Below are 11,155 nucleotides of genomic sequence, written 5' to 3' on the forward strand. Positions count from 1 at the left end.
TGATCGGCCTCAACTTGTTGACCTAGCGAGGGAGGTTAATCATAACTGCTTAGTAGGGATCTTAAATGAGATGCAAAAAAAGTGGGATTGCGATAATTTGTTATGCAAATTTTATGCAGCTCAGAAATTGACCAAATGAATTCTACTTCATCTTTCAAGCTGCATAAATTTGCTTACACAATGTGCATAATGTTGCAGCATGCTTGGTCTTTTAGATAATGCCAACACCCATAAGGAGGAGCCCAATGGAAATGGTAAGCACGGTTAGTTTCGTCATGGCAAATTGCCTTCCAAAGGGGGAGGAGAAAAAGGAATAAGCAAGGCACAGCCCAGAAAATCTTCGGTGTATGGCTGGAACTGTGGAAACCAGCCACTAGGAGTTTAAGGGTCCGAAAAATAGGAAAGATTTGTCCTGTCATTCATTCCCAGTGGACACAGAGCATCCAAATCTAGAATTACGATGTTACAGCGTAACAGAAGCAACACCACCACCAGCCCCTTTACATGTAAATACTAGATTTATTAGAATAATAGAAACAGGCTGTCTGCATGTGGGATTGCTGTGGCTGTGTAAAATGTAAAGCTATAGGCTTGCTATACACCAGCGGTTCTGGATGCAAGCCTAGCTTCAGGGGCATAGATGATTTGCATATTCAGAAGCGGTGCATTGTGGGTAACCAGAGATGTTCACTTAAAGCTGAATTATCACAAATTCCTCTTGTTTTAAGAAGGCAAACCACTATAAGCATGAAAATAATAGTTATGGCTTTTTATATGGACTTATACAGACAATTTATGCAGTAGAATTTCTTTATAGCGAACTCCAAGGACCAGAAAAAGTAGTTTACTATATCAGAATTGGTCATACATTGCATATTTATACTGTCACATTTGCTGGGACCTGAGCATTGACTTTACTGCCTCCAGAGGCTTACTATATCAGAGTTTACTAGAACTGGATTCTAGAAGTCGATTTGCTGGGACCTGAGCATTGACTTTACTGCCTCCAGAGGCTTACTATATCAGAGTTTACTAGAACTGGATTCTAGAAGTCGATTATACTGCATATGGTTTTCTCCCATTCATCAGCCGGGACACCCTCTGGAAGTATGGCTCCGCCCCAATCCTAGGAAACACAACCCAAAAAGTATAAAAAGCTCCCGCCCCCCCTCATCTCCAGTTCTTTTGTGTTTCCGCCCGGAGACACAGCTCAAAATCCAGCTCCCAGTTTATTGTTTTTTTCCTCACCAGAGGGTGAGTTGATTGGGCACAGTACCTGAAGAGGACCGCTGTCGTTGCTGGAGGAGGGTACTGCTGTCATGGCGGGGACACGCTGAGCAGAGATTGCTGTTCCCTCGCCGCCTTCCTCCTGCGCGGCCGCTCTATGGGCAGTTTTATGCGGAGCTGCGTTGACGTCAGTTCCGCTGACGCCACGGGAAGGCGACCGGAAGTACGCGGACTTCCCCTACTTAGGAGGCGACGGCTTGGCGTGGCGTGGTGGAGAGATGGAGGAGCAAGGGACCAACGCTTCTACCGTTGCCGCCGCCGCCGCCACCGCTGCCACTACTACTGGCACCGCTACTACCGCTGGACAGGGGACAATAGCGGCAGGTGCAGCGGGATCCTCGTCCTCTACCTCGAAGTCGGAGGGTGGGGTGAGTGGGAGATACTTCTCCCTAAAACACAGTTCTCTGTTGATGTGCACGTTGTGGTAACAGAACTATGTGTATCTCCCTTTTTGTTTCCCTCTTATGTTTTATTCAGGCAAGAGTGGAGTCTAAATCTGCTGACAGGCCTAGATCTAGGAAATGCTGTCAGTGTGGGGCTAGATTGTCATCTGGTTATAACAAGTCATTATGTCAGGCTTGTATTGATGCAGTGATAGCCTCTGAATCTTCAGCAATATTTAAGAATGTACTTAGATCTGTGAAAAAAGATATTGATGAGACGTTGGGTAAATTTAAGGAGTCCCTGTTACCGGTCCCACAGGATTTGCCAGGGCCATCGTCAGCCCCTCCTCATTCTAGTACTACAGGTCAAGTACCGGCTCCCGATTTAGGGAATCCTCTCCCCCAGATTCCCTTAGGGTCTGACGCACTGGGGGAGGAGGAGGAGGAGGAGGACTTACAAGGTAGAGAAAATTTCTCTGAGGTGGAGGAGGGGGAGAATATCATATCAGATGAGGAATCTGATGTAGATTTGAGGAAAGCTGCTAGGTTTTTATTCAGTACAGAGGAAACAGATGAATTACTCAAAGCAGTATATGCCACTGAGCAGATTCCTGAGATTCAGGAAGCACTCTCTGCACAGGATCAGGTTTATTCTGGCTTGGCGCAGAAGCCTAACAGAGTTTTTCCCTTCCACCAATCTTTGAAAGAAATCATTAATTCTCAATGGCGGGAACCTGAACGAAAATTATTTATTCCTAAGTCAGCTAAAAAGAAGTTTCCCTTTGCTCCGTCTGACATGGATCAATTTATTAAATGTCCCAAATTAGACGCTGCCCTCTCAAAGCACTCAAAAAATACTGATTTGTCATTTGAGGATGCAGGGGTGTTAAAAGACGCAATGGATAAAAGAATCGAATTAACCTTAAAGAAAGCCTGGGAATCTGCAGCCTTTGCTTTTTTACCGAGCGTGGCTTCAACATGTATCTCTAGGAACTTAAGAGTATGGATGGATAATTTAATTGATCATGTGAAATCAGGTTCCGATTTGAGTAATTACATCAAATCCTTGCCCACAGTTTTGAAATCAGTAGCCTTTCTGGCCGACGCTGCGGTGGAGATCGTCCGAATTTCCGCACGCACCACTGCTCTAATCAATTCGGCTAGAAGGGCTCTCTGGCTCAAAACCTGGGAGGGGGATTTGACATCTAAAAATCGTTTGTGTACTATTCCTTTTGAGGGGAATCTTCTGTTTGGTCAGGAGTTGGAAAATGTACTCTCCTGTTCAGCAGAAAAGGGAAAGCAATTTCCTGAAAAACGTAGAACGTTTAAGGTAAACAAATCAGGTTTATTTAATAGGCCATCCTCAGGCAAGCCTAGGCAGCCAGCTCAGCAGAAGAGGTGGTCCTTTCCTGCCGGTAGGGGACGGGGAGGTTTTGCCCTCGCCAGGCCTGGTCCCCCCAAAGAAAGTAAATGACGCTCTACCAGTCGGGGGGAGGCTTCGTTATTTTTTGTCCCAATGGGAAGCCATCAGTCCAGACCCCTTCATTTTGAGTATAATAAAGGACGGGTATCGTCCACAATTTTCAGTTTTTCCTCCCCCCAGGAAGTTTATAAACAGGTTTCCCAGGGATCCAGCCAGGGCCAGTGGCCTTGCGCGGGAAATTCAGAGTTTAATTTCAAGAGAGGTGATAATCCCGGTTCCCCGAGCGAAGCAGTTTCGGGGTTACTACTCCCACATTTTTTTGGTGACCAAAACCAATGGGGAGTTCAGATTTATCCTCAATCTAAAGAGGCTGAACCCTTATTTAATTTACAAAAAATTCAGGATGGACAACATCCAGACAGTCAGGGCTCTCTTACAGGGAGAGGAATATTTTGTGTCAATAGACCTTCAAGACGCATATCTTCACATCCCTATTGCAGAATCCCATCAAAAGTATCTGAGATTCGCGGTGCGTCTGCCAGATCAAATATGTCACTTCCAGTTCCAGGCTCTCCCTTTCGGGATCTCAACGGCCCCTCGCATCTTCACAAAGGTGCTTGCAGAGCCAATGAGACTATTGAGGAACCAGGGGATAAGTGTCGTCCCCTATCTCGACGATCTGCTCATTTTTGCCAGGTCAGAGGCGGTCCTAATTCAACACAGAGATTTGGTGATTCAGACTCTATCTCAGTTGGGTTGGATCCTGAACTACAAAAAATCGTACTTAAACCCCACCCAGACCATCGTTTTCCTGGGTTATACGATCGATTCTGTTCGACAAAGAATATTTCTGACTCCTCAAAAGGTGGACAAGCTGCAATCAGGAGTCAGAACTCTTCTTCTGTCCCATCAGGTGGCTATCCGGGAGGTTATGCGAGTTTTGGGGTTAATGACAGCCACCATTCCCGGAGTAAGCTGGGCCCAGTTCCATTCGCGGGTCCTTCAAAATTGGTTGCTGGCAACTTGGGACAAAACCCAACAATACAATACAATACAATACAATACAATAACATTTCTATAGCGCTTTTCTCCCATAGGACTCAAAGCGCTTAGGCTCTCTCAGATTCAGTAATTAGTAGGATGAAGTATTCACACAACAAAAGTTATATTTCTGCAAATGCCAAACTGAACAGGTGGGTTTTCAGTCTGGATTTAAACACATCCAGGGATGGAGCTGTCCTGATCTGTTGAGGTAAGGAGTTCCAAAACGTAGGGGCAGCATGACAGAAGGCTCTGGGACCAAAAGTTTCCAAGTGGACTCTGGGTATGACTAGATTATTAGAACCTGTTGATCTGAGAATGCGGGGATTGCTACGCAGCTGCAACATATCTTTCATGTATCCAGGGCCTAAATTATTCAGGGATTTAAATGTCAGTAGGCCGATCTTGAATAGGACCCTCCATTCTATAGGTAGCCAGTGAAGGGAGTGCAGGACTGGCGTTATGTGGCAGTGACGGGGTTGGTTGGTTAGCAGTCTGGCAGCAGTATTCTGTATCAGCTGTAGTCGGTACAAGACCTTTTTTGGAAGGCCAGTGTAGAGAGCATTGCAGTAGTCCAGTCGAGATGTGATGAAGGCGTGGACTAAGGTTGGCAGATCTTCTGGGGGTATGAGGTGCTTGATTTTTGCAATGTTCTTCAGGTGAAAATAGGATGATTTCACCACAGCAGAGATTTGAGTTCTAAAGTTTAAATCCCAATCAATTAGAACTCCCAGGCTACGCACATGATCAGAGCTGCGCAGATCCGTGCCTCCTATTCCCAGTGGTGAAGACTGCAAGTTAAGTTGTTTTGTTATCATGCTCTGCCCTCCTATCAGAAGGACTTCAGTTTTGTCTGCATTTAGTTTCAGCCAGTTGTCATTCATCCATTGCTGTAGTTCACGTAAGCAGGCGTTTATAGTTAGAGTTGGGTCTGTCACACCAGGCTTGAAGGAAAGATATAGTTGAGTGTCGTCTGCATAGCAGTGGTATGTCAGGCCATGTTTTTTGATTAGTTTTCCCAGCGGTAACATGTAAATCGTGAAAAGCAGGGGAGAGAGGATTGAGCCCTGGGGCACCCCATACCTAAGTGATACAGGGGTGGACAGGAAGGGCCCCATAGACACTTTGTGGGTTCTGCCACTCAAGAAGGATTGGAACCACTGAAGAACTATGCCATCAATGCCGCAGTATTCCTGTAGCCTGTTTATCAAGATGTCATGGTCAACTGTATCAAAGGCTGCAGAAAGGTCTAGCAGTATGAGGATGGAGCACTCTCCTCTGTCTCTTGCCATGAGCAGGTGGTTGCATATTTGGATGAGGGCCGTTTCAGTGCTGTGGTGTTTCCTGAAGCCAGACTGGAATGGGTCATAACTGTTGTTTTGTAGGATTTTGGCTTCTAGCTGGAGGTAAACAGCTTTTTCAATTAGCTTGCCCAGAAAGGGAAGGTTAGAGACAGGTCTGTAGCTGGTCATTGCATCTGGGTCCAGGGAGGGTTTTTTGAGGAGAGGCCTGATGATTGCTTCCTTCAGTAAAGCAGGAAATATCCCTGATTTTAAGGAACAGTTAACAATTTTTAGGAATACCGGTACGAACAGGTCGGGGCAGTTCAACATGAACTGTGTTGGGCCAGGATCTAGGTCACAGGTAGTTAGGCGGACGTGAAGGAGGATGCTTGATGTGACTTCTTCATCAATTTCTTTGAAGTTTGACCAAGGTGTTACATTGTCTCTGCTAATGGTCTTCGGCGCTATATTAGGCTCAGATGCTGTAAGTTGGATGGCGGACCTTATAGCGGAGACTTTGTCTGTGAAGAAATGGGCAAATTGGTCACAGAGGTCCTTTGAAGACTCGATGTTAAGTTTTTGACATGCCGGGTTGCAGAGTTTTTCCACTGTGCGGAACAGTTGGGCTGGTTTGTTAACTGCATTTGCAATCTCTTGTGATAGAAAGGATGATTTTTTTCCCGTGATTACCTTTTGGTAGCTCTTCAAGTGGAGGATTAAGGCATGTTTGTCTTCTGGGGACTGAGATTTGCGCCACAGTCTCTCAAGTTTTCGGCCTTGTCTTTTCAGCTCTTTTATAGCGTTATCAAACCACTGTGCATGATGGTGTGGAGTAAGATATTTGGTGCGCAGAGGAGCAATGGTCTCAAAGGTGGAGGACACACATTTGTTGTATTTAAACACCAGAGTATCAGGGTCCAAGCTGGAGTCAGTCAATTCATCAAAGCTAAGGTTATCTCGGATATGTTGAGGTGTTAGTCCTTTTAAGCGGCGATATTTTATTTGATTCTTGACCTGGTGTTTGACAGCTGGTATTGAGAGGGAGAAGTGGATAGTGTGATGGTCTGACCAGGCAACAGGATTAATTTCCACATTGGCTATTGACAGCCCAGTATGGAATATAAGGTCCAGAGTGTGGCCTTTCCTGTGAGTAGCAGAGCTGATTGATTGGAGGAAGCCCAGTTCATGTAAGGCACGAGGTAGCTCTATTCCAAGTTTTGAAGAGGAGTCATCCACCCATGTATTGAAATCTCCAAGAACAATCCATCTGGGGTGTTCCAGTGTTAGGTTGCATAGGAGGTCTACAAGTTCCTTAAGGAAGTCTAAGGAGTGTTTTTCTGGTGGGCGGTAGATCAGCAATATGTTAATGTTTTTCTCAGCTGAAAGTTGCACCCCCAAGCATTCAAACGAGTTGGTAGGACCTACAGTAAGTGGTCTGATTTTCAAAGCTGATCTAAAGCAAAGTGCAACCCCTCCTCCCCTGCGTTCTTTCCTGTTGCAGTGTATCACAGAATAGTTTGTTGGCACGGCAGCCTCCAGGGTGGGGCCAACTGGTTCAGAAAGCCAGGTTTCAGTCAGGCAGGCCAGATCAGAAGACTCTATTAGATCACTGGAGCGGGAGGTTCCCATCCCTGCTCAGGTAAAGGCAACCCTCCATTGGTGGCTACAGCGCCACAACCTGGAAGAGGGCAAAGTATGGAGACAGGAGGACCCTCTAAGGATTTATACCGATGCCAGTGCTTGGGGTTGGGGGGCCACTCTCATGGGTCTTCATTCACAGGGGAGGTGGCTCTCCACAGTTGCAGAGAGATCGTCCAACTACAGAGAACTCTTGGCGGTAAAGAGGGCCCTTTTGGCGTTCCTAGACAGGATTCGGGGTTCTCATGTGCTTGTCTTCTCGGACAACATCTCCACGGTGGCATATATCAACAAACAGGGGGGCACCAGGTCAGGGAATCTCTCCCTCCTGGCGTCGGACATTTTTCGGACGGCAGAACAGAACCTACTTTCTTTACAGGCGGTTCACATAAAAGGTGCGCTCAACACGGAAGCGGACTTTTTAAGCCGCCAGATTCTCGACCACTCCGAGTGGGAACTGAATCAGGACACCTTTCTTTGGGTCACCGAGATCCTGGGAGTCCCGGAGATCGATCTGTTTGCGTCACCAACAAACGCAAAGATCCCGCAGTTTTTTTCCCTTCACAACAGCAGGAGTTCTCTGGGATTGGACGCTCTCTCTCTACCCTGGACCTTCAATCTAGGTTATGCGTATCCGCCTCTAAAATTATTGCCACAGGTCCTAGCGAAGGTGCGAAGAGAACGCGTAAAGCTGATTCTCATAGCGCCAGTGTGGCCCAAGAGACCTTGGTTTTCCACGCTTCTGAGTCTCTCCGTTCAACCGTATCTAGAGCTCCCGATCAGGCAGGACCTTCTTCGGCAGGGACCTATCTTTCATCCCAAACCGGAGTTATTCAAGCTAGCGGCATGGACCCTGAAAGGTTGATTTTAAGAGGCAAGGGAGTTTCGGATAAGGCTATTGATACCTTACTAAAGTGTAGGAAGCCAGTTACCCACAAAATTTATAGGAAGGTGTGGAAAGTATACGGTTCATGGTGTGCTACCAATAAAAGAGTCCAATCGGAAATGGGAACGATTCTTGATTTCTTTCAGAGTGGAGTGGAAATGAGGTTAGCCTTGAGTACCCTTAAAGTACAATGCTCGGCTCTCTCAATCTTGTTAGACAGACCCCTGGCACAGGAAAAATTAATCAGGGATTTTTTTCGGGCAGTTCAGAGATCTTCCCCCTTAAAGCAGAAGATTATACCTCAATGGGATCTGTCTATGGTCTTAGGCGTATTATCCAGGGTTCCATTCGAACCCATTGATGAGATTGACTTAAAGTTTTTGACGTTAAAGGTGGCCTTCCTGATAGCCATCACTACGGCCAGAAGACTCGGTGATCTTCAGGCCCTGTCAATCAAAGACCCCTTTCTTACCATTTTTCCGGACAAGATTATTTTACGTCTGGATCCAAACTACTTACCGAAAGTCCCTTCGGACTTCCATAGGTCTCAGAACCTGGTGATTCCCTCGTTTTGTGATAATCCTTCCTGTGCCAGGGAACAGGAATTCCACTGCTTAGATGTTAGGAGAGCTCTTTTAGCTTATCTTTCAAGGACTAGAGAGTTCAGGAAGTCTTCACATTTATTCGTTCTATTTATGGGACAGAATAAGGGTCAGCAGGCTTCTAGGCAGACTATCGCTAGGTGGATCTGTCAGGTTATCTCCTTAGCCTATGAGATTTCAGACTCCACTCCACCACCTGCTATCAAGGCGCACTCGACTAGATCCATGTCGACTTCCTGGGCAGAGAGAGCGGGAGCCACAGTCCAACAAATATGTCAAGCGGCAACTTGGTCGAACCCTTCCACTTTTATTAAACATTATAGAGTGGATGTCCTGTCCCAGCAAGATTTGTCGTTTGGCAGGAAGGTGCTTCAGTCTGTGGTCCCTCCCTAGGTGGGTGTTTTCTTGTGTATCCTTCCAGAGGGTGTCCCGGCTGATGAATGGGAGAAAGCACCTGTTAGTCTTACCGGTAACGGTGTTTCTGTTCAGCAGCCGGGACACCGTCTACTGCCCACCCTTCCTACTGGCGCACTTCCTTATACCTATTACCTTCCTTTTCGGGGTCACTAGGAGGTGCTTCGCTTCTCCTTTTTCTCTGGTGTCCCGGTCGGGTTTTTTCTTTATATACACTGGAGATGAGGGGGGGCGGGAGCTTTTTATACTTTTTGGGTTGTGTTTCCTAGGATTGGGGCGGAGCCATACTTCCAGAGGGTGTCCCGGCTGCTGAACAGAAACACCGTTACCGGTAAGACTAACAGGTGCTTTCTTGCTGTGTGCTACTCATTTCTATTTCTGATTATCAGTTACCCATGCAGAAAAATGCTTGTCTCCTGCTGTTTTGGCGCTGCGTAATATGTTGGCGCTTTATAAATACAATACATAAAATTACTTAATATACACTGCATGGGACCTGTATGGGGTGGTTTACAGACTTACCCTGACATTTTTTTTCTTTTAATAGTGATCTTGAACATTATTGGATGTTTTAAATGAATGCAGTTGCTCATATTTTTGTAAACTACCCCTCTACATAGTTGAAAGTGTAATGTCCCACTGTCCTTGATGGCTCTCGTATATAATTTGTATGTAGGGATTATATTTGGAGAGTAGTCTGATGTTTAATTTGTGGTGAAGGGCCAATCCAGCCCACCAGTACAAAAACCTTATAATACAGTGGTTCCATGTCTCTAGTGAGGTAGCACACTGATGTAGGTACAGTTGAGCTGGCAAAACCGCAAAGTCTCCAGCGAAAGCCAAGACACTCTTTGTGCAAACTAGGGATGGTCAATAAAATGCTAATAATTGAAAGTTGATATAATTGTATGTAGTTTGGGTTTTGATCAGGTACTGCAGCTGCTGTATTTGTTTGGTCCATTTCCAAAATGCATTAAAATATAACATTTGCATCGGCTTGGAATTACTAGTATTCATTGACCATCTCCAGTCCAAACACAGACACAATTTTGGTAGGTGAAACCTCACACACACCGCATTTCATCTGTGTATGTATTAAGTGGTCTGCTTTGACTTCTACTCTAAAGACGACTTCCCATACATACACCATTAGGGCTGGGTCTTGCAGGTGGCACTGTGGGGAACAAGCTCTGTTCAGATGGTTTGCACTGAGTGGCATGTACTGTTATGGGGGGGGGGATGTGGTGACAATGTGGTACACAATGGAGCAGCTTCCGATGGGTGGGGTAAGCAGGTGAACAAGGCACTCAGCAGTAGCTTGACCTTGAGGCAAAACAATCCCCGTTGTATCTGTGAATGACCACATGGGCTGAGTTCCATCCAGCATGTATATGCTCAATAATGCTGGCAACTAGCGATGAGATGAATCCCCAAATTCTCCAAATGGTCAAATTCTTGATTTTCTCGAAACCTGTACATAACGATTGTGCATTCCATGTAATTAGACTTAGGGGTCGTTTCTACTATCGCGAATCTGCATGCGTTCAACGCATGCAGATTCGCACATGTAATGCAAGTGGATGGGCCTGTTTCCACTGTAGCGTTGTTGAGGTGCGTTTTTTTCAGCGGTAAAAAAACGCACAAAAGAGCCAACGAATTCGCCTGCGAGTGGAATGCATGCGAATCGCCGCTAATGTATTTAATAGGAAATTCGCATGCGGCTATGGTATGCGAATTTTCATGCGAATTCGCATAGGTACCAATGTAATTCAAACAGGCAGTGACATGGTTAATTTCGCATATACCCTCACCTATGCGAATTCGCGGCAAAAAACGCGCAAAAATTCGCATCCGCATGCTAATTCATGGAATTTCAACAGCGGTGGAATCCAGGCGATTCTGCACCGCAATAGTGGAAACGAGCCCTTAGACTCTTATGTACAGTGTTTGAGATTCAAAAGATTTGAGAAAATCAAGAATTTGGGGGTATTTGTCTGATCTCTACTGGCAACTGTATATTACAGATATTTATTAGACTTCCCTAATGTACTAACAGTGCAGGTGGGTCATGGAAGCAGATCTGTAAAGGAGCTTTAGTATGTTCAAGAGGCACTGTAGTAACATATAGCAGAATGCTGTAAATGTATTTAGGATGGCCACTTTTACTGTAATGTTGGTGGATTCAGCACCTGAAACAT

This window comes from Hyperolius riggenbachi, chromosome 1 (genome assembly GCF_040937935.1).
Source record: "Hyperolius riggenbachi isolate aHypRig1 chromosome 1, aHypRig1.pri, whole genome shotgun sequence".
Lineage (NCBI taxonomy): Eukaryota > Metazoa > Chordata > Amphibia > Anura > Hyperoliidae > Hyperolius > Hyperolius riggenbachi.